At 40.8% G+C, this 25,593-nt stretch overlaps 2 protein-coding genes and 1 long non-coding RNA gene across 4 annotated transcripts in view; 1 reads left to right on the forward strand and 2 right to left on the reverse strand.

Annotated features, from left to right (window-relative positions):
• MKX (mohawk homeobox) overlaps positions 1-1,679 on the reverse strand; it is a 75,569-nt gene extending 73,890 nt beyond the window's left edge. For both annotated transcript variants that reach the window (XM_055275004.2, XM_063637326.1), the window contains exon 1: positions 1,115-1,679. The gene's annotated coding sequence lies outside the window, so the exon portion shown is untranslated. The remainder of the gene's footprint in view (positions 1-1,114) is intronic.
• LOC129480762 (uncharacterized) lies at positions 17-23,667 on the forward strand. The gene is made up of 2 exons (XR_008657115.1): positions 17-354; positions 23,223-23,667. It is a non-coding gene; the product is annotated as an uncharacterized lncRNA (long non-coding RNA).
• Positions 2,553-25,593, reverse strand: part of ODAD2 (outer dynein arm docking complex subunit 2) — a 261,250-nt gene continuing 238,209 nt past the window's right edge. Inside the window, exon 21 of the mRNA XM_063637276.1 lies at positions 2,553-2,733. The gene's annotated coding sequence lies outside the window, so the exon portion shown is untranslated. The remainder of the gene's footprint in view (positions 2,734-25,593) is intronic.

Raw genomic sequence — 25,593 nt, forward strand, 5'->3', positions numbered from 1 at the left:
CCTCGGGACAGCTCCCGTTTCCTCCGAGCTGCCTCAGCTTCGCTGCCAGCGCCCCCTTTACCCGTCCAGCCGCGGCATGGGCTGCTACTCCAGTAACACACGCGCGCGCGCATACACACACACACACACACACACACACACACACACACACACACCCTCTGCCTCGCCAAGTGCCCACACTCGCCAACGCCCCCGCCCCGCCCTCCGGCCACCGCAGCAGAGGCCACTCGTGACATTTAGGACGGTGGCCACCGCGATCAAACGACGGCTACGGTCTGTGTTCGTAGGGAAGTGAAGTCAGACCTCTGCTGGATGCCGCGTGTCCCCTAGGACTGCGTCCTCCCGCGCAGACAGGTACGTGTCTGGAGTGTGCACATAGCCTCGGCGATAAGTGTCAAAGAGAATTTTCGTGCTCGCAGCCCCTGTTCTACAGTTAAGACTCGCGTTGGTGTTTTCTTTTAAAATCAGTGCCCTTAGGGATGTGTGTTCATGCTGCTTTATTTGTACAAGACACCCTTCCCTGGCCCGGCTTTCTCCGCGCCACCCCAGCGCGTCCTCCTAGATGCGACGACGTGATTTTCCTAGCGAAGTCACCACAAGGTTAGCCACCTCAGACCCTTCCCCGGCAGCCCCAAGCCCACGTAGAGATCGCAGACACAGACACCCGGCGCGCTCTAGGTCTGCAGGCAGCAGGCTCAGAGGCAAGCGATGGCAAAGGTCCGAGCGCTGTCCTGTCGCAAGGGGTCCGGGGGCGTGTGAACCACACTTCCTGACCCTCCCAGGACTCCCGCGCGCGGCCACCCGCGCCTCTTCTCAAATCACTTACCCCGATTCACTCCAGACTGTGGCCGGGGAGGTCACTCCCTGCAGAAGTGTCCCCCTCCCCCAACGCCGGCGAATAATTTTAAAGCAAAGGAGGCGCGGCCAGGTGGGCTCCCAGGCTCCGCGCAGACCCTTGGGCCAGCCTTGGCCGCCACCCGGGCGCGTCTCCACCAGACCTTGGAGGGAAGTTGGGGGAAGGGCGGGGAGAGCATGGTCGCCCAGGGCGCAGGGGCCAGAGCGAGCCTGGCGTTCCGCGGCAGCCGGCTGGGACACGGCGACGCGGGGGCTGTACCTGTGGCTGCGGGGCCGGCGGCCGGCTGCAGGGCGGCTGGCTCTCCCGCCTCGAGACTAGGCGCACTCCCATCCCCGCCGCATGTTCTCCACGCGGGCTCCAGCGCGCTCACCACCGCCACCGCCGTCGTCTCCGCTTTATTTACCCAGCCCGGCGCGCGCCGCCCGGGAACAGGAATAGCGAGGCCTTCTCATGTTTCCTGACTGCCGGGCCCAGCCGGCGAACATCCTGCGGGCGCGGTATCCACGTTCCCGGGCGGGTGGAGAGGAAGCGTCCGCGCCCGCCCTGCCGCGGGGGCTGCTGTTAACCCCTAGCGGAGGAGCCGCTGCCGGGGAGCCCCGGGCCCGCCGAGTCCTCCGGAGCCGGGCGCAGCTCCCAGATCCGCCGGCCTTGCAGTCGTGGAGCAGACGGGGCTTTTCCTTTCGCACTTTAGGAGAGAAATTGGAGAAGCTGCCGGGAGCGCTCGGCTCCGGCTCCAGAAGCTGAGAGGCTGCGGTGCAAATCCCGTGTCTTAGCTGGCCCGATTGCCGGAAATTTCACCGCGCGTGGCTAGGCGGGAGAGGCCACTGTGACGCGCCCTGTATTTTCCTCTCGATTAGCTGGAGGGAAGTTAGAGCTCGGTTTTGCACCTACAGCCCTGGAGCGTATTGCAGGAAGTGCTAGCGCCCAGGAGCCTCTTTTCTGATGTCACTGGGCTTCTGGGGTCCTAGTTGTCTCAGTCAAAGCCAGGCACACTTTCACCTCGTGGACAAGGGCTGGTGAGGCTGCCCCCGCCGCTGGGTATGGGGATGGGGGAAAGCAAGGATGGGATGAGTTCAGCCCAGGTGGCCAATCTGCGGTGACCCAAGTGCAGAAGAGGAGGCGCGCCCAGAGCCAGGGATCTGCACCCAGCAAAGGAGATGGAACTTAGAAGAGTCACAAGCTGGGACACAGGGCAAAGAGAGAGAATGGCTACCAGATTCTCTGAGTGATGATACTTTGCTTCCTAGCATTACCGCAAATATAAGTAGCGAAAGCGGCGGTTTAGGTGCAACTGCAAGCTCAGAGCTTCTGGCAGCCCAGAAGATCCCCAAGGTGCCAAGACGAAGCTGCCTGCGCTCTCGCCGAAGGCCCTGTGGTCCTAGCGAACTTTCGCCCTTTTTAAAGAACAAACTTAGATTTCCCCCCACCAAGCTTAAAGAAATAGCACCATTTGTCCTTTTCCCCTCTAAATGTGGCTGGCCAGAGCAGGGGCAGTGGCCCACCTTAGCATCTTCTTCGTGTGTGTGTGTGTGTGTGTGTGTGTGTGTGTGTGTGTTGGGGGGGTGCTAGAAGTGGTTAAAATGTATATCAAAGCTATTATTTTACAGACTAATCACACCCTCAAATTTCATATGTGTCACCTCCTAAATTACACGATAGCAAACCGTTGCGGAGTGGTACAATGTAAACCACAAAGGAAGGCCGGTTTACATTTTTGCGCACCAGGAAGATACAAAGTATCATTGGAGCATGTTCTGATGTCCTCCGTTCTCTTTCGTTATATAACTTGCTGTTGCAGGCTTGCATCTTGTCTTTGGCGCTGCCCTTGTGGTGTGAGTTCAGTACAGGCTTCTGGTCTACAGACCTCGCTGTAGGAACTTAAAGACAGGGGTAAATCCTAAGGTGTCAGCCACCAATTTTCAGCTAACAAATTTCACCACAGGAGCAGATCTAATTGATAATTCATAGGACGAAAGAGCCACCTTCTCTTTTAAGGTCTCTATCAGTGGCGTTAGTCACCGGGAATTGTAATGAAATCAGCTCTAACACACCCCTGAAACATTTTTTGGTCAGCTGTCCCAGGTAAAGCTATAGGCATGATACAGTTACTTGCAATTTCCCAGTATTCTACTAACTTTTTGAGCTATATACTATAGTACATGTTAGTATAGGACAAATGAATTTTGTTGTTTCAGTACTTAACTATATTTACTCAATTAAAAAATGCATTTAGAACGCTTTTATTTAAGATATACTTACATGTAATATTTGTTTTCTCAAAGTCTGAAATGAAATATACAGCAAAAATCTTAATGCAAAAATACTTTTCATTTGATATAGGAATAAAATACATTTGAGTAAGCCTCAACTCACTAAAAAATTAACATATGGTAATTCCCTTAGACTATGATTTAATAATTAAAATCCATTTAAAAATGAAAGAAGAGTGAAGGATCCGTTCTAGAAGTGAAATGGTGTGAAATATCCCTCTGTAATATACAAATGGGCATTTATTTTATTTTTGCAAGTTTTATCCTCTATGCAAAAGGGAAGTGTTGTCTTCATTTTAACCCACAGTTCAAATACATTCATTATTAAATGACACCTATTTCTAAAATAAATGTTACTCAGCTTCTTGTGCTATATCCAATGTCAGTATGTGAAATGCTATATATAATCCTCAGAAGTAAAGCTTCCAGTTTCAGAAAGTTTTAGAAGTTTTAAGAAAGCATATGTAGTTTGTGGAAGATGGCCTTATGCAGGGGGGAAAAAAACCCAAAACACCCAACAACTTAGACCAGAAGTCAGAAGACTTGAGCCGTAATCTTAATTCTGGTTAATTTGACGATGGTTTAGCCTGAATTTAGTAAAGTGTAAAATGACAATGATAATAAATTTTCCACAAACTGCCTTACACTATTATGAAGGGTTTTTTTTTAATGTGAAAGTAAGATATTGCTTTGCTAAAGCTAGGAAGATGTTAAGTAAGAACATTTGGAAGAAATATTAATTCATTATATTGGACTCTGCAGTTATAAATATATGTAATTATTACTTCCTGGTAAAGAAAAAAATAAGTCTTCAGTTTTAGCATTTTGATATTTTACCAAGTTACCCTGACATTTCAGAATAAATATTAGCCAAAGTGTTTGAAAATAATGAGTGTTTTAAAACTCCTTTTTCCAGTTATTACTTATGAGCAATAAAGCAAACTACAAAGCCAGAGAATGACTACAACTTCCGGCTCAAATGGTTTAAAATAGTAAGTTAATGAACAAATAGCAGGTTCAGCTCACACGTGGCCAGTTTGATGGCAGAGATACATACTGGAGTGTGTAAGGGGAACAACAGAACAAGTGGTGAGAGATACGGCTGCAGAAACACTGTGAGCTAAGTAGTAGAATGGGTGGCCACGAAGGATCTCACAAGGTGTTTCTGCTTTGATTATAAGTTAATTTTAGTTCCATAAATAATATAGAATGAATAACGCCTTCTTACAGGGAGGGTCTTTTGCATAAATCCACTCTCAAACAAAGAAGAATACAAGCGAAAGTCCCTCTCAGCCACTTCCACCCAATCACATTCTGCAGAGGAACCACCCAAAGCTGGCAATTGCAGGTTGGATATGCATCTGCTCAAGTTTTTTCTATGCATTTACATACATGCATAAAATAAATAAATTATAGTTTTGCTTTATGAATTTTTAAAATAAATGAGGCTGTATATAAACGTACATACACATACTGAGTATTAAACTAATTCTTGCTTTTTCATTCAGTCATGTCCTAAAGAACTTATGTATTAGTAGGCATACATGTAACTCCTTCTTTTAAACTGTTACATAAGACTCCATAATCTACTTAACCATTCTCCTAAGAATATGTCTGTCTTTCCAATTTTCACTATATAAACATCAAACATCCTTGCATATGATTATTTCTGTATATGCATACGTGTTTCTCTAGGAATAGTTACCCAGACGTAGAATTTCTAGGTTGAAGGAAACACGGTTTTTACATTTTGATAGATACTTCCAAATTTTTCTCCAACCTACACCACCGCTGACACATGCATGCTCCAATTTCCTCACATGCTACACAGCATTGCATATATTCAGTCTTCATAATGTTTGCCTAAATGGTGAGTAAAATAATGCCTCATCGTTTGAAAACATTTTCCTTTATAAGCCATTTGCATTTCTTAATTGAATTGCCTTGCTTATATCCTTATGAGATGCCTTATTGATTTATAATGCTTATTTATAAATCATTTTTTCACTATATATATTTTTACATGTTGCAAATATGTTACCTGGTCTGTGACTTGACTTTTATCTATTTTGTCTTTGTCTTACAGAATGATTAAATGTAAATAGATCAGTATGTCAGTCTCCTTTTTCGAATTCTGGTTTTTGTATCTTGCTTAAGAAGATTTTTTTTTCTTTTTGTATTTTCATCTAATACTTTAAAAAATTGTTTCCACTTGGCTTCTTAGTAAGTTATGGTTCAGATTGAGATGGTTGATTCAATGGTGTTCTAGGATGAAGTCATTTATCAGCTTAGAAGCAGGAGATCAGCTTCCAGCAGCTGTATTTTCCACAGTACAGTGTGACTGCACATAGCTTTTCAAACACATCATGTAACAAAGAAGGGATAACCTATCACAAGCAATATAAGGTTATTTGTAAAAGTGATGAAAAAGCACCCATTGTTTGAAAAAGTAAAATATATTTCTCTCCTCGCTCAACTTTTCATGGAATGGGAATTAATTTTTTTTCTTCACGAAGCAGCTAGTCAAGATAGGAACCTTTGATAATGATTATATATGAGTCAAGTTCATTCTGGCCAGAAATGCAAGTACCTTATCACCACAATTTTAAAAACCATTAACTATGTATAAGTGCAGAAAATACACATAATAAGCAATCAATAGAACTGAGATCCAAGTGGGTTAACGTCTTGTTCTGCTCCAGGTCTTGCTTGACACGGGACGTGATGTGACACTGACCCCTAACAACCCATCTTTTCTCTTGATACCAAAGTATCTTCAGTGATCTCAAATTAGAGTCCACTATATTACACACAAGAAAATATACTATACATTGGGGTCTAGAGGAGAACTGGCAGAATATTTCATCCTTAAAATATGCATTTACACTTAAATACTAGAATTACTTTCAGAAGACTCTTCTAGCTTGAGAATCAATTAGGCTTTATGTCAAAAAGTGTCCTTTTAAATAAAAACAGTGAAGACTTTTGTTCCTAGGCCAGTACAGCTCTACATATGAAACCTAATGGACTTCAGGAAATCAGTAGATCTTAAATATTTAATCATGATATGTGCTCAAAAATGTGTCATGCTTTTGGTTGACCCTCCCCAAATCCATCTTCTCTGTTTTCATTTTTGATCTGTGTAGGATAAGTGAATAAATTCACCAAAGGACTGAATGTGAGCAGGAGCGATGTGTGCAACTTCTGCTCAACAAGCTTAGAAGGAAATTGCTGCCCTTCTCTCCCCTTTAACTCTTCCTGTGTCCAAGGGTTGGAGCATGGATGTGGCAGGGTATTAGTTCACTCCAGCTGCCATCACAGAATATCACAGACTGGGTGGCTTAAACAACAGAAATGTATTTTCTCACAGTTTTGGAGACTCAGAGTCCAAGATCAAGGTGCTGGCAGGGTTGGTTTCTGGTGAATTCTCTCCCCCTCCCACTGGCTTGCAGACAGCACCTTCTTACTGCATCCTCACATGACCTTTTCTCTGTGCTCATGCTGGGGTGGGGGAGAGAGGAGGAGAAAGAGAAAGAGAGAGAGAGAGAGAGGTCTGCTACCTCTCCCTCTTTTTAAAAAGGACACCAGTTGTAGCAAATTAGGATCCCACTGTTGTAACTTCATTTAACTTTTTTTTTTTTTTTTTCTGAGACAGAGTCTAATTCTGTCACCCAGGCTGGAGTGCAGTGGAGCTATCTTGGCTCACTGCAACCTCTGCCTCCCAGGTTCAAGCAATTCTCCTGCCTCAGCCTCCTGAACAGCTGGGGTTACAGGTGCCTGCCACGTGGCCAACCTAATTTTTGTATTTTTAGTAGAGATGGGGTTTTGCCATGTTGGCCAGGCTGGTCTCGAACTCCTGACCTCAAGTGATCCACACACCTCGGCCACCCAAAGTGAGCCAACATGCCTGGCTGACCTCATTTAACTTTAATCACCTCATTAAAGGCCTTGTCTCCAAGTTCAGTCCCACTGGGGGTTAGGGTGTCACATATGAGTTTTGAGGGGATACAGGTCAGTCCGTAACAAGCAGTGACCCATGTCAGCCAAGCAGATAATAACCTAAGAAACAGCAGAATCGCAAGATAAAGGGAACCTGTGGCTTTGAATGAACCACTCCAGTGAGAGCTATCAGGCTAACCTAACCTGGGTCCAAAAACCTTTTTCTGTAAAGGGCCAGATAGCAAAGGCTTTCTGGGCCCTGTGATGTCCCCCATGATAATTGAACTCTATCATTGCAGTGCAGAAGCAACTGTAGACAAGATTTGACTACGAACGAGTTAAGGAATGAATGTTGATGTGTTCCAGTAAGACTTGATGAATGGCACTGAAGATTGAATTTATGTCATTCTCATTCTCACTGATATGGTTTGGCTGTGTCCTCACCAAAATCTCATCTCGAATTGTAGCTCCCATAATTCCCACGTGTCATGGGAGGGACCCAGTGGGAGGTAATTGAATCATGGGGGCAAGTCTTTCCCGTGCTGTTCCTGTGATAGTGGTGATAGTGAATAAGTCTCATTAGATCTGATGGTTTTATAAAAGGGAGCTCCCCTGCACAAGCTTTCTTGGCTGCCACCATATAAGACGTCCTTTTGCTCCTCATTCTCCTTCTGCCATAATTGTGAGGCCTCCCCATCCATGTGGAACTGCGAGTTCATTAAACCTCTTTCATTCATAAATTACCCCGTCTCAGATATATCTTTATTAGCAGCGTGAGAAGAGACATACACACACAATAGTGTTGTTCTTTTATTTTTTATTTCCAACCAGTTAAAGATGTAAAAGCGATTCTTACCTGAGAAATTGGAATAGGCCACGAGCTGCATTTTGCCGGAGAGGGGTTGTGTTTTCTGACCCATGACTTGGACTACTCAGCTCTCATTGCAGAGGAGACAAATGCCCTTATTTAAGTCACTGTATTTGGGGGCTTCCTTGCTAAAGGAACTTAGTCTTTACCCTAAGTAATAGACACTTGTAAAAAAAAAAAAATGATCCCAGTGGCCATAGGTGGGCTTAAGAAAAGTGCTTTCTAGATGCCTAGAGGCTGCTACAGCAGGGCGATCTGGAAAGGAGATGGAAAGAAAAAGTGCTTCCTCCCCTTGCCTCCTGAGACTGTGTTGCATGTGTTTAGAGAATCAGCCTAATTATTTTTACATTTATTTGGTGTTATACTGTTTTTAAAAATCTTAATTTTTCCTTTGTTTTCCTTTCCCCTTTCCTCTCCTTCCCCTTCCCTTCCCTTCCTTTCCCCTCTCCTCCCCTCTCCTCTCCTCCCCTCCCCTCCCTTGCCTTCCCTTCCCTTCCCTTCCCTTTTTCATTTCCTTTCATTTCTCCTTTCCTTTCCTTCTTTTCTTTACTCTCTCTCCCTTTGTCCTTCTCTCTCTTTTTCCTCTTTCCTTCCTCTCTCCCCCTCCCTTCCTTCCTTTCTCCCTCTCTCTTTTCCCTCCCTTCCTTCCCCCCTTTCTTCCTCTCTCTCTCCCTTCTTTCCATCTTTTCTTCCTCTTTTCCTCCCTCCCTCCCTTCCTTCATTTCTTTCTTCCTCTTTCCCTCCCTTCTTGCTTACATCCTTCCCCTCACCCCCTCCTTCCCTTCTTCCCTTCCTTTCTTTCTTCCTCTTCTTAGTTATTGATATGATATGCCTTAGTTATTGATGTGATGTGCCTTAGTTATTGATGTGATGTGCCTTAGTTATTGATGCGATGTGCCTTAGTTATTGACATGATATGCCTTAGTTATTGATATGATACGATGTGCCTTAGTTATTGATGTGATGTGCCTTAGTTATTGATATGATCTGCCTTTAGGCGCAGTATTAGTACTTGGGTTTTGATGCTTATGTTTTATGTAATCATGGAAAATGCTGATTAATTTTCAAGGCTTACTGTTTTCTGACTGACACCCCACCACCACCACCCCAAAAAACTCACAAAATTTGAACTATTTTTTATTGTTTGCTTTTTAATAATCAACAATAAGTATTTATGGAGCACCTGCATGCAAAGTTCTGTGCCAAGAACTGCATCGAATCTGATTTAAAAGACACGATCCTTGCCTAGCTTACAAACCTGTTAAGAAAGCACCGGAAAATAAATATACCTCATCTAAAAAGCTTTAGAGTGTCTGATATAAAGATGCTTGAATCCAGTAAATCTATAAGTTATCTGTAGCAATGCATGAGGGAGCTTAAAGATGATAGAATGACCATTTTATGTGTCTGCTAAAAATTTTGTAACCGTATTACCAACATCCTTCCCGAAAACATGCAAAAGAGAGCATTATTTCAGAAATTTGAGCCTGATTGAAAAACAGTATTTTCACCTCTTACATCAGGCTGTTTTGAATGTTATGCCAAAAACTTCTGGGTTTCAAGAAAGATTTTTAGGACTTCCGTTGAGAAAAAAAAATGCAGTAATGGTAGACACACAGAGGTTAGCTTGTGACTTTTCTTCCCTGTGCGTGCCTTTATCTAACCTACCTCCCTGCAACCCACTTTTATAAAACCCCTGTTTTGGAAAAGTGCTAAAGGGAGAGAGGGATTGGAACAGAGGTGTTCTGTGCATAAACTTGTTATGGGTGGCAGTGAAGTCATTCCTGGGGCTCCACTCGTTCTCTGCACGAGAAAGATTAATTCTTGCCCAAGTATCTGGGCCAGGGAACCTCAGGCCAGGCAGCAGGTGTGAGCATCTTTTTGTTCTGCTTTTCTCTGACGTTTGTTAAAAGTGCTTTGATGGAGTAGGCTACCATGAATCCTGCTGAGAAAGGAGTTTGGGCTAGTAGAAAGGGAAAAGGAAAAAGGCATTAGGCCAATTAATTATATACTATTTGTTTATTAATGTAAATTGTTAGAGATAGGATCTTGCTCTGTTGCCCAGGCTGTAGTACAGTAACATGATCATAGCTCACTGTATCCTTGAACTCCTGAACTCAAGAGATCTTCTCATCTCACCTTCCTGAGTAGCTGGGATTACAGATACATACCACCACACTCTGCTAATTTCTAATTTTTTTTTGCAGAGGTGGGATCTTGCTATGTTGTCCAGACTGGTCTCAAACTCCTGGCCTCAGCTTCCCAAGTTGCTGGGATTGCAAGCACGAACCACCATGCCAGGCCTAAATTGTATAATTTAAACAGCCTGAAGTCTAGGATAGGGGAAGTCCTGCAATATCCAAACGTCACAACTTTTTCTTAGACCTGCAGTAGCAGGCAGCCCAAGACATATGTCCTGATACTACTCTTCCAGACTCATAAATGGTGACATAATAAAGGATATTTTAAAAATACATAATACATACAAAGCACTTCCTATGAATCCACACACTATTCTAAGCAATTAACTCATGTAATTCTCACAGCCACCCTTTAGTACCCATTTTGCAGAAGAGGGCATCTAGGCATAGGATTACCGTAAGTCACAAAGTTGGTGACTAGTGGAGCTGGGATTTGAACCCAGTCAGGCAGACCCTAGAGCTCATGTGCTATATCACTTAACTCTGCCCCTTCTTTGAAGGTATATAGGAAGGGTAGAGAGAAAGAACTCTAAACCCTTGTCTCCATAATTGCAGGTACAGCTAAACATGCAGCTACGCACCTTCCGACTCCTCACTTCACAGGTAGAAACTCAATGCTAATACGTTCACTTTTCATTCTGTATGTGACATTTTTTCTAGGTGGGGAGCAGTGCAGGGTCAGTGTCACCTGTAATAGGATGATTTTAACAACTTCAGCATCATGGTATAAAGGCTCCACTTCATGTTCATCTTCATGTGTGGGCTCACACCCAGAAGCCAATTATTGCTGAATATTCTGAGGGTTCTCGAAATCTGGAGAACATCTTTTCCACCGGACAATGAAAAATAACATGCTTTGGAATAGCCTCAGTGACCCTGAAATGTTGTTTTCTTGTGGGAGTAGACATGATTATAAGTGGCCTATTCCAAGAGGCGTGAAAACCAGTAGCTTTGAGGAAAAATGTGACAGTGGCCCTACAACTTCATGATCCTCTTTGATTATTTTGTCTCTGTTTTGTTTTGTTTTGTCTTGTTATCATTGTTACAGTCGTCAGGCTTACCCCTAACATTTGTGGAGCCTAAGGCAAGAGTACGAATGACGCCCACGTACCGTATGTCTAAATATGTAAACCCTATAAATCAAGCTAAAACACTTAAGTAACACATGCCCCATCCTTCGACCTTGACGAACATACCATCTCGCTGGAAAATCAAAAACCGTATAGAAAGTTAGGACTTTAGTTAGAAAAATGTTAAAGACAATTAGATTTAATTGTTATTGTACATGTCTGGATATCTTGCTGTTAAGCTTGCAGCGTTTAAATGAGTAATAAAAGAAATATAAAATATATTTATTATATTAAATTTAATTTTCTTGTCTTTAAGCAAAAATCACTGTTATTATAATCAATATTTTCTCTTAATTTGTGTTCTGAAGGATTACAAGTAAATGCAATTCTATTAAGTGTTTAAAATCTGAATATGTTTTTATAAAGAACGTATATTGAAATAAATATGGCAGGTGTTTAAATTAAACTCATTTTCATGTATCATTTATGAAATGCTATTTTTATTCTAAAATAATTATGTATAAAATTAAAAGAGAAAAACAATGAATATAAAATTTCAAATAAATCTAAAATTTTATTTAATCTTTGGAAAATTAATTTAAAATATCTTTATACAAATTATTTGCATTGCTAGTGTTCAATACATGGCTGGTTTCAATGCAAAGTATTGATATCAGATTTCATGAGTGATTTGTCAAAATTTATACAATTACTGATTTAAGTGTGATATGAATTGTTTAATATCGCAAAACGTTCTTTTGCTACCAGTTGCAACTATTGCAAAGCTTTGCTAAATATTGAATACCTCCAGAACCAGGTGATAGATGAGCAAAAAAAATGATACCAGGCACTACTGGGAAACAATACTGCATAAGGCAAAGATATATTGCATTCATGCTCTCTGAAAAGGAAGGTCTGTTGAGTTGATTAACTGGTCTTTTCTCTCAGCTCTCAGAAGCAGTGTTCACCTCCAGTGTTCTCAGCAGTGCAACCCAAACCTTTACAACATTTGGATGTGATCACCTTTTACTTTAAGGACATAAAGCAAACAATGTGTAGAAGAATTTCCATGGGCCTGAATGATGTTGTCACAAGAGCAGACATTTAGGTTTAGAGTTGCACTGCACCCTGTTCAGCACGCAATCCCAAATGACAGTGTGTGTGTGTGTGTGTGTGTGTGTGTGTGTGTGTGTGTGTGATGCAGGCCTTTTAAAAGAAGGATTCAGGGCAGTAGCCCTTTGCCTGGGTTTAAGGGTGGCATGGTTATTCGAAGTGTTTATTTATCTACTCATTTTTTAAAAATTATTAATCTTGGCCCTCTGATTAATGAAAAAGAGATTGCACTAACTGAAGCCTTTCATGAGTTTATCCTCTGATGATCCCACAATGATTAATACATAATTCAGCCCCTGGAATTGCAATGGCAGGGCCACCGTCTTAGTTCTTTTGTGCTGTTATAACAAAATACCTGAGGCTGGATAATTTATAAAGAATAGAAATTTCTTTCTTACAGTTCTGGAGGCTGGGAAGTCCAAGATCAGGGTGCTAGCATCTGGTGTCTGGTGAGGGCCTTCTTGCTGCATCTCACATGGCAGAAGAATGGGAAGGGAATGAACCCACTCACTCAAGGCCTTCATTAGGAAATAATGTCCTAATTCCATCCATGAGAGCTCCACCGTCATGACTTAATCACCTCCTAAGTGCTCCACTTATCTTAATGTTATCACACTGGCAATTAAGTTTCAATATATGAATTTGAGAGGACTCATTTAGCTTATCGAATTGGAGAATAAGTTTCAATATATCAATTTGAGAGGACACATTCAGCCCGTAGCAGTCCCTATAAAGCCCCATGTGGGTAACATACGTTTTTTACAGGGGCAATTATTGCAGAATCTTCCTTTAGGAAATAATTTCTTTGCTGAGGCTAAGAAGTTTATACACTTAAGATTGGTCTTGCAAATTCAGTAAGACTAATAAGGAGACTGCTGACTATGGACACTGTATATAGCCTATGGCTGTCAGTAGAATGCCTTATTCCTAGGCACTCGTGGTCTCCACGGAATGCTTTCTATTTCCCTCAGTGCTAGGCTTTTCAACCCGTTGAACCACCTTAAGCATGGGGTACTTGTTAGAAATGCAGGTTACACATCCCAACTATAGATACTCAAAGTCAGGTTTTCTGGGCTTCAGGCTCTATAATGGTGCTGATACAGATGTTTCTCAAACCGTACATTGAGGAAAATTGGTCTAGAGCAATGGCCCTCAAACTTTTTTGATTGTACATTCTTATCAGTAAAAAATATTTAGGGCAGCCTGCTCTAATAGATATATAGTCATTTACTGGTAATGGATGGTATAGATGTACAATTGGGCTAATATATTTTGTAAATTGTAAAACATGCAAAAATGGAAAGGTTTTTAAAGAGGCAACAATGAAATAAACAATATTTTAAAATAATTTTTTCTATTAATGATACAAATATATTTTTGTTCCCACCAAAATGTTATATCAATAAATAATTAATATTATCAACAAAGCTATTTTTAGTGAAAGCAATGTAATTTGAATTGCTTCATACTTAAAAAATAGTCACACTGTTTTCCACAATGGTTGAACTAATTTACACTCCCACCAACAGTGTAGAAGTGTTCCTTTTTCTCCACGACCTCACCAGCATCTGTTATTTTTTGACTTTTTAGTAATAGCCATTCTGACTGGCGTGGGATGGTATCTCATTGTGGTTTTGATTTGCATTTCTCTAATGATTAGTGATGTTGAGCTTTTTTCATATGCTTCTTGGCTGCATATATGTCTTCTTTTGAACAGTGTTCATGCTTTTTGCCCACTTTTTAATAAGGTTATTTGTTTTTTTCTTGTAAATTGGTTTAAGTTCCTTATAGATGCTGGATATTAGACCTTTGTCAGACGCATAGTTTGCCAAACTTTTCTCCCATTCTGTAGGTTGTCTGTTTACTCTGTTGATGGTTTCTTTTGCTGTGCAGAAGCTCTTTAGTTTAATAAGATCCCGTTTGTCAGTTTTTGGTTTTAAACAACTTAACTTCTGCTCCCCCCATTTTACGTTTGTGATGTCACAATTTGCATATATATATATATATATATATATTTTTTTTTTTTTTTTTTTTTTTTTTTTTTTGAGATGGAGTCTCGCTCTGTCGCCCAGGCCGGAGTGCAGTGGCGCAATCTCGGCTCACTGCAAGCTCCGCCTCCCGGGTTCACGCCATTCTCCTGCCTCAGCCTCTCCGAGTAGCTGGGACTACAGGCGCCCGCCACTACGCCCGGCTAATTTTTTTGTGTTTTTAGTAGAGACGGGGTTTCACCGTGGTCTCGATCTCCTGACCTCGTGATCCGCCCGCCTCGGCCTCCCAAAGTGCTGGGATTACAAGCGTGAGCCACCGCCCCCGGCCACAATTTACATATTTTTATGTCATGTATCCCTTCATAAATTGTTGTAGCTATTGTTATTTTTAATAATTCGTCTTTTAACCTGCATACTAAAGATATACATAATTTACATACCACCATTACAGTATTAGAGTATTCTGAATTTGACTATGTACTTACTTTTACCAGTAAGTTTCATGTTGCTCATTAGCTTCCTTTTTTTTTTTCATTTTTCATACTGCTGCCATCCCTAAAATCCCAGATATCTCAGGACAAAACATAGATTCCTACAGAAGAGGTGGATTTCTGACTATATTTACCACCCCATCCACAAATTTTACAAAGGCGCTTGCTTGAGATTATGCTTTTAAGCCTTCCTTGATATCAGTCAGTTCTTATAAATTAGTCCGAAAGTGTGGCACTTTTATTTATAAAAATGACTATCATATTCCCTGCAACTTTTAAAGAGATTTTAAAGTAGATTCGAAAATTCCTTTTCCAAGTTTTTAAGTAGAATCAGAGTTTTTCAATAGATAATACAAGTTATTTTCAGAAACAATATCACACAATGACAGGTACATTTCTAAATCCTAAGTGTCTTTTGGAAGGCAGTTATTTTCTCAATTACTGTTAAATGTCATCTTTACCTGAAGGGGGCAGATGAAGAGTGTTTTATATGTGTTTTGCTTTTATATAACTATAAAGTAGATATCCTTGAGGATGATAGTCACATCCTCAAGAAGGTGAACAAATTATTGTGGCTTAAGGCTGAAGCTTAGGATGCATAACGGAAAGTGAAATGAGAAGACTGCCAATAAATGGGCAAATGCTAGATGATGGAAGTCCCGTATCTTATGTCCATTATTTTGGTTTTCTTTCTATAAGAATGGAGCAGCCACAGATGCCACTGGGTCATTGTGGGAGGAGTGAGGGAGCCTCTAGGATGGCCTGCAGCCCTAAGTGACTCAGGGGACAATGGAATCCTTCACTGTGAGAGACAATCACAGGAACAAGAGCTGATATTTATGGAGCTCTTAGATGCTAGACATTGTTCTAGGGCTCTCATGCGTATCTTTTCATGTAATGCAACACCGTAAGCACACAGTCTCATTATCAATCCTTTCCAGCTGAAAATCTGAGCTTGAGGTCATATAAAAGCCAAGAGTCCAGCAAATCTGGGCTATGTTGACAACTTCAGTTGTGGACACGAAGAGTTAAAGTGCTGACCTGGCTCTGGACCGGCTGATTATAACTCAACTCTGGTCTTCTAATCCAAATTCTCTATTTAAAGTCATCAAAACTGATTGCAGTGATCAGCGCTGGGTCTCAGAAAGGTCTAAAACCCTGATGTCATTGAACTGTGGCATTCCCACCCTCAGCACACAATTCTTTTAGTTTCTTAACCAATAAATACAACTTATTGTTACAAAAGCTGTATCTGTGCAATAAGAAAGCTAGAAAATAAGATAAGCAAAAATAAGAAAATAAAAGCACTATATTCCTACCACCCAGGGATTATTTCTGTTAAAACTATTTGAAAGATTCGTTCAGATAATTTACATCTATTTATATTTTAGTATAAATGAGAACTTATTTTGTAACCTGGTTGTCTACATTAATGAGCTTTAACTTTAAAATTTGATAAATCTTTATGTTATAATCTATCCGTATTTGAAATCTTCATCGTCTTCAAAGCACCCTTCAGAACCAGTCTGTCCAAACTAGAGTCAAATCTAGGCCCACATCTTGAATCTAGTTGTATTGTCTCCAAGTTTTTCTCCAATCAATTACTATCCCTAATGTTTTTTCGCTACACACTGACTTGTTGGATGGGCTGGACCAATGACTCCACAGAATTCTCCACCTTCTTCATTTGTCTGCGAGCTTTCTGGTGCTGTTATTTGACTCCCTCATGCCCTCTGCTTTCCATAAACAGAAGTTAGATTTGAAAGTTTGCTGGATTCACACTGAGCATTTTCGTAGAATACGTCACAGGTGGTGGTTTGCATTTTATTGTGTGTCACAGCAGGAGACATGATATTCGATGGTTGCACCATAAGTGAGGTTAAACTTGACCACTGGATTCCGGTGATGAAAACCTGGTCCCTTGGTCCCCCTATTGTACACTTACATTTCTCACCTGTGACTAGCAAGAAAGCTTTGGCATTACTTTGGTACTCGGCGAATGTCTGATTGCCCATTCATCCTTTTAAGATCAGTTGCTTCCAACACTAGTTGATAATTCTCGCCTGGGTCAATAATTTCATTAGGGATTGACAATGATTATCATAGCATTCAGTTTTTTATCTCTCTTCACAGATGGTATTCTCTTATAAAACCCCACTAGATGAAGTGGTGTTTTTTGGTTGTCCTGAAATATAGTCTTACTGGAAAAGCAGGATAAGTGTTAAAGTTTTTCCATTAGACATATGTTTTTAGAATAAGGAGCTTAATTAATAACTGCCTCAAATGTGTACGTGGTGGGGGGCTTTCTCCTTTTTGAATATCATTATTCAGTTATGGATTTTCATTGTTTCCATCTAAGAAAATCACAGAGTTTATTGGCTTTGTAAAAACTGCCACTTCATCCTGACAACATTTTGGATCTAAGAAGTTATAAGTTGAACAACTCAGCATCAGTTGTTTTTACACTGAAGTGTTATTTAAAAGCAGCAGATACAGCCAACTTCACAATGTTATGAACATTTAAAAAAAAAGAATTGACAAGCAAGTGAGAATATCTTTTGTTACACATGATGAGCCACTCGGCCCAGAGAATGTCCTCTTCTAATGGCAGTATGCTGCCATATAAGGCTCTGTCTATCGGCTTTGCATAATTAAAAATGAATTCACCCCTGAAATATGGGTTTATTAAGGCTGGAAAGGAAACACCATTTCGAAAACTGTTACCTATGCCATCGTCAAGACAAGATGTCTCTATTTTGAGAATTTTTCTTTTTATTTAAAATGCAAATACTGAATTTTAGGTTTTACTTTTCTTAAAGATGAGTTGATAAATACCTAACTACTGGCTTACTTGCACACATAGCACAGGGATTGGAAAAAGTATTATATTTGGTCATTATCTTCTAAAAGGATGTTAAACACATGGAAAAAAATAATAACAATAAATGTATCTGAACGCACATGCTTATACACACATACACATCCACAGACATAAACACATACACACACCATGCACCTCCACACACACATACACAGAAGCACACACACTCCATAACCACTCACTAACACACACACAGATACACACACATTCTGAAAAATATATTGCTAAATTGTAGTGTGACCAACTGTCTCAGTGTTAGCACTGAAAAATCATGTATCCCAGTAAACCCTCCAGTGTTTTGCAACGTGGGATGGATGGTCCCTACAATTGGTCCCTAAAATTGCCAGATAGGAAACCATACAGGATTCAACCAACAGATCTCTAATGAATCTTCCTGTTCTTGATCTAGACATTTAAACAGGCCTTTAATTCAGATATGAGCTGATATGTCAAAATGGCAGGAAAATAACTTTTTAAATACATAGGATGTGAGTTCTAAGAGTTATCAGGAATGTACTAAAATTCTTTAAAACTCCCAGCATAAAAGGGCCCAAGAATCTCACTACCTAGTTTTTCTTCCAAAGAAGTAATATAGTTGCCAATATTTCTGAATATTTCAGCCAAAGTTTAGAAAATAAAATGGTATAAGGTACAATGTGCTTGGGTTGATTTTCACTGTGAAATTTTATTTATAGCAAATGCTATTTGTACAGAGACTATTCATTGAAAAGAGACCTTGAGAAGCCAACAGAATCTATCTTTCCACATTTAGTCAAGGCCATAATTAAGCCATCATGGAATTCCACCCAATATATTTAAAAATATCCCCAAAAGGGGGATATCATTCTTTGACAAAGGTTAGAAATTGTTTTTACTTTTCTTTTCAGTATTTTAATTCTAGAAGCTGTAAACTTTTCTTCAAAGTTTACATTTTAAACTTGTAGTTACATTTGCGGCTCTCCTGCAAGTACCTGAAGCATAGATTTGGATGTATTAACCAAGCAGGACTGCAAGCAGAGATTTTCTTTGGGGGGAAAAACACAATTTCTACTTTGTAATACAAGTTTTATATTCTCGAAATGATATGAAACTGACATATATGTAGTGGAAATAGTACTAAATAATAACTTATTGTTGCAGACCTGTAATAAAATTGATATCTCAATAAATAAAACTATTAGTTTTATTTACCAGAATTTAACAGACTCTGTAGGATCCCCAAGAGATTCTACAGGTATGGCATCTGATTGTTGGAATTTTTTTTTTTTTTTTTGAGACAGAGTCTCGCTGTCGCCCAAGCTGGAGTGCAGTGGCGCCATCTCTGCTCACTGCAGGCTCCGCCCCCCGGGTTCGCACCATTCTCCTGCCTCAGCCTCCCGAGTAGCTGAGACTACAGGTGCCCACCACCTCACCTGGCTAATTTTTTGTATTTTTGGTAGAGATGGGGTTTCACCATGTTAGCCAGCGTGGTCTCGATCTCCTGACCTCGTGATCCACCCGCCTCGGCCTCCCAAAGTGCTGGGATTACAGGAGTGAGCCACTGCGCCCCGCCTGATTATTAGAATTTATCACTAGAATCTCTTTCTTCATCTTCAGCTGAGGATCAGAAGAGATGGGCCTAATCCTAGATGCTTCCTAGGAAAAAGAAGCGCTTTGAAATGAAAACATATTCCCTTTTCCCCCAACGAGAAAATAGGTGATGCTATGAGACCTATATTTTAATTTTAGTCCTTTTTTTGTTTCGGTGCTTGGTAGGCAGTTTAGAAGTACAGAAACATTTTATTTAGGTGACTAGTATTTTTGAGATTGAAAGAGTTGAGAGAAGTTAAAGCGTATTTGTTACTTGATGTCAGTACAAAAGAATTGAAAAGCAGTATTCTCAAATAGTCTCAAACTTTAACTTGCGTGCAATTCACCTTGGGATCTTATTAAAACCAGATTCTGATACTGTGTGGCCAGAGATTCTGCATTCCTAATAAGCTCCTAGGTAGGGCTGATGGCCCAAGGACCACACTTTGAATAGCAAGGGTGTGTATGGTGGTTTATGTACAGAATGGAGTATTATTCAGCCCTAAAAAAGAACCAGATGTTGCCATTTGCCACAACATGGATGGGCCTGGAGGATATTATGTTAAGTGAAATTCTTCAGGCACAGAAAGAAAAATATTGCATAATCTTACTTATATGTGGAATCTAAAAAATTTTCAAATATACAGAGACAGAGCATACAACAATGGTTAGCAGGGGTCGGGGAGGGGAGAAGAAATGGGGACATGTGGGTCAGAGAATACAAAGTAGCAGATACGTAGCATAAACAAGTCTAGAGATCTAATGTACAAGATGAAGATTATAGATAATACAATTCTACTGTATTTAAGATTTATGCTAAATGAGTAGATTTTAGCTGCTCCTGCCACAAAAACAAATAAAAAGATGAATAACACTATGTGAGTTGATAGACATGTTTGTTAATTTGTTTCACTATATTAACCTTTTTACTCTGTATATGTATCCCATAATATCATATTGTATACCTTAAATACACACAACATAATTTGTTTCTTTAGAAAACCCTCAGCTATAGCTTAGTTTCGTCTTTCTCTTCTTAACTTAGAAAAACAAATAGAACCCAATGAGATACACTCATTATAGAGAGGGGTAAGGGCATGGACAGGCATTAGAAAAACTACCTCTATGGGATGATTTATTTTGTGTAAAGAAATATTTGTATGACTAGTTAGGAAGCTATTTCTGTAGCACAGTGACTAGAACATGGATATAAATCTGAACACTATGTTGGTAGTTTAGCGTACAATTGCTGAGTGTTTTAATTACAATTTTTTTAATTGTTTATTTTTACAGACAGAGTCTCACTCTCCCCCAGGCTGGAGTGCAGTTGTGCCATCATAGCTCACTGCAGCCTTGAACTCCTGGGCTCAAGGGATCCTCCTGCCGCAGCCTTCTGGGTAACTAGGAGTACAGGTGCACCCATCATCCCCAGCAAATTTTAAATTTTTTCTCTGTAGAGACAGGGTCTGTGTTGCCCAGGCTGGTGTCCAAGTCCTGGCCTCAAGCAATCCTCTGGCCTTGGCAGGAATTACAGACATGAGCCACTGTGCCAAGCCCCTAGTTATAAATTTTTAATCCACATTTTATAACTAGATTTAGACTTATTTTAATCCTCTTTAATGAACTTTAGTTTTCTCTATTTTATATTATGAAAATACCAAACAACTTTCTACAAAGATACTTCATATGCTGAAATTTGGTGTTGTAAATATATAAACCAAATACCTTTTTGCATTTTGTACTTCAAGGTGACATTTAGATCTTTGAGACAAGTCCCAATAGCCTTATTTCATGTCGTGCATACTTCAATTCACAGTCATTTATTAATCCAGCAAAAATTATGTACTGAGCAGTCCTCATTCATTTACTATGCTTTTTGAATTTTTGCCTGATCTGTTAAGATTGTTTGGCTATAACAGAAAAACTCCAAATCAAAATAGTTTAAACAAGATGGTTGCTTACTTTCTTCTCAAGTTCAAGAAATCCACCTGACATTCCTACATGTCAAGGATCTAGTCACTTTCTATTTTGTTGCTTCCCCAATGCAAGGCTTTCTGTCTTGAGATCATTATCCAGTCTAAAATGGCTGCCAGGGTTTCAGCAATTATGACCACATTCCAACCAGGAGAAAAGGAGAACGAACGGGAAATAGAAATGCATGCTTCCTCGTTCCCAACACTTTAATGGCCTTTCCTAGGAGTTTCTCACACTACTGTTTGCATCTCATAGATCACAGTTAACCACTTGGACACACCTGGCTGCAAGAAAGGCTGGGAAGTGCAGTCTTTATTCCAGGTGGCCATGTTCCTATCTGCAAATTAAGGACACTATTACTATAGAAGAGGGATCCGCAAACTATGATCTGCAAGCCCAGTCTGGCTCACTGCCTATTTTTGTAAATAAAGTTTTATTAGGATGACATAGCCATACCTGTGTATAGAATATCTATGGCTGCTGTCATACTACAATTGTAGATCTAAGTAGTCCCTAAAGAGATCACACAGCCCATGAAGCCTAAAATATTTTCTGTCTGGCCTTTTTACAGAAAGTGTTTGCTGATCTCTGCAATGGAAAAAAAGGAGGGAAAGTCTCTGTCACATTTCTGTTTTCTTTTTTTTTTTTTTTTTGAGGCAGAGTTTTGCTTTTGTCACCCAGGCTGGAGTGCAATGGCACAATCTAGGCTCACTGCAACCTCCGCCTCCTGGATTTAAGCAATTCTCCTGCCTCAGCCTCCTGAGTAGTGGGGACTACAGGCATGCACCACCACATCCCGCTAATTTTTGTATTTTTAGTAGAGACGGGGTTTCTCCATGTTGGCCAAGCTGGTCTTGAATGCCTGACCTCAGGTGACCTACCTGCCTCGGCCTCTCAAAGTGCTGGGATTACAGGTGAGACCCACTATGCCCGGCCACCTCTGTCACATTTTTGGGGCCATTTTCTTCTCATCTCTCATCTTTGGCCAAGTTCAGCTCATTTATGAAATCCAGCAGCTTCTACAAAATGCTAAGAAGTAGGGACTGCACAAGAGTAGCATTTAACCTGGTACAGGATGAGGGAGATCATTTAAGCAAGTTACTAAGATGTTCCCACATATTACTATCATTTTCTTTTTCTTTTTATCAAGGTAAGATTTATAATTGTCCCACATGTGGGTCTTGTAGCAGTTAGGGCTTAATTGGTGCAAACGGAATCCACTCTAGCTAGTTCAATGAGGAAAAGATTGATTACAGGACATTAAATGACAAGGAAAATCATTAAGAGCTTAAGAGCAGGAAGAAGGGAAGTAAACTCTGAGTAGATTTGGTATCAACCTGGTCCAGGTCCCTTCTGCCCACACACAGTAAATCAGTCACTGTGACACTTGTTTTGCAAAAGAGAGTTTATTCACAAGGCAGCCAAACGAGGAGGTGGGAGAGCAGGTCTCAAATCCACCTCCTTGAAGATGAGGCTTAGGGATATTTATGGGTTAGAGAAGCAGGGTGGTCTAAAGCATGGGAAAAGGTGATTGGCTGTAGGAAAAATGAAGTAATCAGTGATCTGCACAAGCGTAGTCAGGGTGCCTGGCATTTCATAGGACATATGTTCAGAAAATGGCATTATTAACATGATCTACAGGTAGAGTTTTGGGTCCTCTCATGTCAAAAGGTCAGCTCTTGGGCATTTGCACAGGCCCCGTTGAAGGGTGGTCTCAATCAGTTTGAACTGGATAGGAGCTGTCCCAAGTTCCTGAAAAACAACTGAAGTGACCATTACCGTGGTGACTTATAAGTGTTGTCGATAAGGTGGCCAGTGAAGGTGACATTGTAGCATTCAGCTCACGGCCTTCGGATTCATGGAAATAAAAATGACCAAAAGCAAGAGGGTGGCTGCATCTGGCAGACCTGATCAGGTTAACCCCTCAGTGCTAGATTTTCAGAAATGACTTCCTAAGTACATTGCAGAGCAAAAGTACTGGAAGAGCTTCCGTCTCTTTCAGAGCTCCAGAGCACCACCCCACTGTGCGTCAGTCAGGAAGTGCTGTGATCAAGAAACCACTACTGCTGCTGGTTGCAGGACTGTGATTCCCATCAACAGCACTGATGGCCTGCACCTCACCTCTGACACCCATGGGACTCTTGTATGTGGACACCACCAGAAAGTCTGCTAATTCTGGAACAAAAACCTGAAACGTCTCCATGAGACGGACTGCTGAAAGAAATAGAAAACCACAGAGGTGAGGCCTCCACCGTACTTCCAAATGCTGTATCGCACATGGAATGCATTTGATTTGTCAGATCAGTCACATTCAGAATCCAAGTTGCAAAGGAGTTTTGGAAACACAGACCTGAGTTTTCCAGCCTCTGTCAGACAAGAAGGCTAAAAAAGATTGGAATGGATGATGGGCATTCATATTCACATAAATTCAACTTCTATATATGTGATGATGTCTTCTTTCTTTGTTAAGATTTATTTTATTTTCTTGTAGAGACAAGGTCTTGCTTTGTTGTCCAGGCTGTACCACAGTGGTGGGATCATGGCTCACTGTAGCCCCAAACACTTGGACCCAGGCGGCTTTCTCCTCTCAGCTGCCTGAGTAGCTAGAACTACAGGCACACACCACCATGTCCAGCCAATTTTTTTTTTTTTTGGTAGAGATGGGGTCTTACTATGTTGCCCAGGCTGGTCTTGAACTTCTGAGTTCAAGCAATCCTCCTGTCTCGGCCTCCCAAAGCACTAGGACTACAGACATGAACCACCATGCCCAACCTTTTTTCTTGATTCTGACAAGTCAGTACATCACCCTGTTACCATCAATCTCCCTCAACTTGAGCAAACCATGAAAGCACCAATTTTATATTCTCCAAAGTATACCTAAATTGTGCCATCTTAGATTTGAAATAGTCATTTTTATTATTAGATCGGTGCCTTAACACGTGTTTTTCTTTTGAGCCAGGAAACTCTTCAAATAAAATCTCCCTTGGAAATATTACATACAAGTAAAGAAATATACAAATCACTGCTCTTGTTGGAATGGGGGTCAGGTCTTGTGGCAGAAATCATTTGTACTTGCTGTGGATCCCAGGTGCTTCCTGAGGTTTCCTGGGCTCCCTGGAAGTTAGACAGGGGCCATGTGACTGCATTCTGGCCAGTGGAGACTGCCACATCCAAGCTGGCCCTAAAATCCTCCATGGACCCTCCATTTCTCCTTTCTTATTGCAGCAACAGCAGTCTTTAATATATAGTGGCATCACACAATTGTGGCAGATGGGTTTACCAGATGAAAGAGAAGGCTTTTTGGTCTGCACTGGTGTTTGTGGAGCAAGAAATAGCATTTGTGGTGTGAAGCCACTGAGATCATATGTGATCCCCACATAGCCTATTTCTCTTGCAAATATGAGCCTAGAGGTCCTGCCCAGTCACCATCTCCCATATTACAAACTCCAGCCTCTCTCCTTTGATTTTTTTCCCCTACTTTCTACACACCTCCTAAGGCACCTCCGGACAACTATTTCTAGGGAACAGTTTGTAAACCACTGCGTTAGGCTTCTAAAATACCCTGTCTTCTGGTTTGGGAATGTAGAAGACTGTATAAAAAATGAATATTCCAGTTACACATAAATCCAGTGATATGGTTTGGCTCTGTGTTCCCACCCAAATCTCATCTTGAATTGTAGCTCCCATAATTCCCACGTGTTGTGGGAGGGACCTGGTGGGAGATAATTGAATCATGGGGGTGATTCCCCCATACTGTTCTCATGGTAGTGGATAAGTCTCTCATTCTCTCTCTTGCCTGCCACCAAGTGAGACGTGGCTTTCGCCTTCCACCACGATTGTGAGGTCTCCCCAGCCATGTGGAACTGTGAGTCAATTCAACCTCTTTTTCTTTATAAATTATCCAGTCTCAGGTATGTCTTTATGTGCAGTGTGAGAACAGACTAATACATCCAGGAAGGACAGAAATTAATTCTGTCATTGGGATGGTGAAGGAATGTGCTGATCGTCCATCACACTTCATGGAGAACACTACTGAATTTATGTTTCACAGATGGAACCTCCACTGCTCAGAAACAGCATGAAAACCATTGTTTTTAGAATTTTAAGTTATTAGATATAGAATCCAGTTTAATTTTCTGGAAAGAGCAATGTTTGCTAAAGTGATATAATTTGATAGAATTTGAATCTGACTTTTCCAAAGAAAAAATGTTAACCTAGGGACTAAGGGTGTTGACTAAAAGCCCAACTTCTGAAATAAAAATGACTACAGATACTATACTTAATCAGCTAGAAATAGAATATGTGATTAGCATATCAAAATTTATTTAGATAAATTTATTATTTATTTATTTATGTGATAAATAAAATAATAA

This window comes from Symphalangus syndactylus, chromosome 4 (genome assembly GCF_028878055.3).
Source record: "Symphalangus syndactylus isolate Jambi chromosome 4, NHGRI_mSymSyn1-v2.1_pri, whole genome shotgun sequence".
Classification (NCBI taxonomy): Eukaryota; Metazoa; Chordata; class Mammalia; order Primates; family Hylobatidae; genus Symphalangus; species Symphalangus syndactylus.